Raw genomic sequence first — 4073 nt, 5'->3', positions numbered from 1 at the left:
AGCACAGGGAAGTTGTAGGAGTGTGTGTATGGAGATGTCTTTAACCTCCTGGATGAAAATTATACTCTTTCCCATTCATTATGGCGGTCATTTTTGACCGTAAACAAAAGAAGTGTGACTAAGTTGAATAAATCACTCAAAATTCAAAGAAAGTAGTCACAACGGCCCTCATTTATGAAACGTGCGTACGACCTAAAACAGGCGTACGACGGGCGTACGCCGATTCCTACGCAAAGCTCGGCATTTATCAATTTGGACGTGAGCGTAGGCTGCGATCAAATCTCACGTCTGGTCTGAACTCGTGTACGCAAGTTTTCGAGTCAGTGTGGACTTGCGGTGCAGCATGTAATCAGTTTAACAGGAGAAGGAGAAGTCATCAGTTGATCACGTATCAGCAATGGCAGATCTGGCTCTTTTAGAAGACCTCTATGCGCCGGTCTGCAACATTGTTTTAGCCTGTGGGGTTCTGCACAACATCGCACAGGAAAACACGGTGCCATAAATGTAGCGATGGAGCCAGATGACCCAATGCCCAGAGCGCAGTGTCCAGAACAGCCACCAACTGAGGGCTATATGAAGGAGACAGGATATTATTCCTCACTTTTAAAAGGTAGCCTATAGTGTTATGTTTGGCAATGATATTCAATACAGGAAACATGACGATGCACAACCTTTTTATTTATTCTTCAGGTTTTTGTTTCTCTTTCAAGTGAATGATTTATTTCTGCCATTGACCAAGTTATTTTGGCTTGTTTTTCCAGCCCCTCTGCTGTCAGGAGACAGGGTCCAGCACGGGGGCGGAGGACACGCCGCTCTCCCTCAGCTGTTGCCTCGTTCCGGCGAACACGAGTAAAATAAAAGACACTGCATAAACTCCGCTACCGTGTGTTTATTTAATTATAGGTACACCTACATGTAGGCCTAATAGATTGCAATAGAAGCCTGTATATTACTATTAGGACTATAGAAAATGTGTCAAGGATGTATAAATTAAATAGGCTAAACTTCAGCTGGAGTCCGATTTACTACGGCAACACTGTTGACCGCATCAGTGATCTCTTTTCATCCCAAGATTCTTTCTACAGCCTTGAATACCAGTTTTCAGGCTGCCAAATAGTACACACGTTAGTGCAAATGAACCGGAGATATCAGGGTTTCAATCTCCACCTCTGAAAAGTTCCGCTTCTCAGCCGGATTACGTCTCGCCATGTCGTAAATTGTAGGGGCGAGGCCTCAAAACCCAGAATATATTGGGGCGTGATATTTAAATGATGATCGTTTCCAGCCGCCGCATTTATCAATGTACGACCATTCTTACGCTCGGATTGGTGTGATACGAACTTTTCATGAATCCCACGTGAAGCCTGTCGTAAGATGATTTCTGCGCTCATATCTGCGCTGGTTTCTACGTTAGGTTGATAAATGAGGGCCAATGAATGTTATGTGTTCAAATGCCTTTTGTGAAGGATATCATAAGATCAATCGATAATTTTTTACCGGAACAGTGTTAGAAGGTTAAAATAAGTCAACGGCAATTTTTTTAGTCGACGTGTCGTTTTACTATTGACCACCTAATTATTTTTGGTCTCATGTCTCAAACGGCTCACTGTAATTCACCTCCACACCAGTTTGTTCGCTGTCCGCGCCCTGCTTGTTAATCTGCTATCCCCTTCTTTCCCCCTCCCCCCGCCTTCACTGCTTAGATTTGAAAAATGGCGGAGGCAGAGGAGTCCTGCATATAAAGTCCAAGCTCAAGACCAAAAGATTCTAAAGTATGGGATTATTTCAGGCCAACTTCATTATTAGGCAGAGCTAACTGGGGGGAGCTAAGCTAAGCGTTGCAGGCTAGCCCAGAGACTCATATCAGACTATTATGGTATAGCCTAATGGAAATGCAGATATTGGTGCTTAGATTGTTAATACATAATGTTTGTGAACAGTTTACTTAATGAGTTTGGCTGATATTGATGTGACGGTTAAGGTAAGCCCAGACAGGATATTAGGAATGGTTCTCTCTACATCAGTAGGCTAATTGTGTATTTTTCTCCTCTTTTTTTCAGTTGCAGGCAAAATAGTCTGACTGAATTCCTCCCAAGAAAGGACTGCACGCCACAATCTGCAGCAGTACTCACTGAAAGTATCCTGAAAATGATTGTGAGAGATATGAGACCACTGTCCATCATTGAAGGTGAAGGATTCCAGAACATGGTGGCAACATTCCAACCTGGCTACATTCTACTCAAACGCACATGTTTCACCAAAATGATGGAGAGAAAATATGATGAGGAATTTCAGTGAACCAAAGATGCCCTGTCCTGCAGCTCCATGATATGTCTGACAACAGATGTGTGGACAAGTATGGCCACAGAGGCATACTTGGGCTTAACCTGCCACTTCATAAATGATGACTGGGAGCTCATGAACTTTAATTTGACCACCATGCCACTTGAAGAGAGGCACATAGCCGTAATTATTGCATCATGGATTGAAACTGCAGTTGCCAAATTTGAAATCCCTCTGCATAAAATACTCATCATAGTTCATGACAATGCATCAAACATTGTGTGTGCCCTCAAAATCCTAGAAGAAAGGCATGGGATCTCTTCTGTCTTCTCTCCTAGACATCCGTGCCTCTGTGGTGGATTCATTCACAAATGATGGATTCTCTGTTGAGGATCCATTCATGAACTTTTATACCGTAGATGTGGACTGCCTCCGCCACAAACCGTGCGAACCTCCCCGAGCGATCGCTCTGCACAATGTCTGACGATGGCCACTAAACACCCCGCGGAGAAAGCGAAGGAGGAAACGAGGAACCCGCGGAGGTTACATCACAAAACTGTAGGCTTATTTACAAGCTGGCGCTTTGTTTCGTCGATGCTCTGCTGCTTGGCTTCCGCGTGGGATCGATGTCACTGATATTGTACTCTCTGATTTTCTGCTCTCTGACCACACATTCTATTTTCACTGCCTCTTCCGGAGCTCTCTCAACCCACTATCGCACCTGTTATGTCGCGGTGCTACTCTCCTCAGTTCAGCACAAACTTTGACTTGTGCTTTACTAAACTATGCTCACATTTACACTTGGATCAACCATTATCTGACCTGGATGCAGATCAACATCTTAGCCTCCTTAACTCTGCCTGGCTTAAGGTAGCTAATGTGACTGCTCCTCTCAAGCCTTACAAATCAAAACCAAAATCTGTTCTTTGGCAAAACTCTGACACTCAGTCATTCAGTCTGTTGTAAATCCACCTGTTAAATTGTCTGTTGCCTCAGATGATCTATGTGAAGACTTCCAGAGATTTTTTTCTAACAAAATCACTAAATTAAGACTTAGTGTCAGTTCTAGTCTAACTCTCCCCCCAATTATGTCCATTGCTGCTGGCGTTTGGGAGGTTTTTGATCCTATCAACCTCCAGACACTGAAGGATGTGAGCATTAAGCTAAAACCTTCATTTTGCCCAAATTATATCATTCAGCCGAGATTTCTCAAATTAATCATTGACTCTGTGGGTCCAGGTATTTCTCATGAACAAGTGCTTTAACACGGGCTCCGTTCCAACCAATTTTAAAGTGGCTACGGTCACTCCCCTACTCAAGAAGCCTTCACTGGATCCTCTTGTTTTAAATAATTACCGGCCCATTTCAGTCTTACCTTTCATTTCTAAATTGTTGGAGAAAATTGTGTTGGACCAACTTCAATGCTTCTTGTCTAACAACTGTATTTATGAGGTTTTTCAATCTGGGTTTAGGACTGCACATAGCACTGAGTCCGCTTTCCTGCGAGTGCTCTATGACGTTTACATTTATACTGATTCTGGAGATACTGTTGTTCTAGTTCTCCTAGATCTTTCGGCAGCTTTTGACACCATTGACCTCCCTACTCTGTTAGCTAGGCTTGAGACCTGGGTAGGCCTCAAAGCCTCAGCCTCAAATAAGACCGAGGTCATTGTTTTTAGCCCGAGTGAAAGGTCCCAGTGTACAAGCCTAGATTTGGGGAGTCTTTCTGCTTTTAATTCTGCAGGAGTGCGGAACCTGGGTGTTCTTGTGGACCAGTCGTTAAAATTTGA

The sequence above is a fragment of the Perca flavescens genome, chromosome 5 (assembly GCF_004354835.1).
Source record: "Perca flavescens isolate YP-PL-M2 chromosome 5, PFLA_1.0, whole genome shotgun sequence".
Classification (NCBI taxonomy): domain Eukaryota; kingdom Metazoa; phylum Chordata; class Actinopteri; order Perciformes; family Percidae; genus Perca; species Perca flavescens.
The sequence above is the reverse complement of the archived record's forward strand: the minus strand, read 5'-3'. Positions refer to the sequence as shown.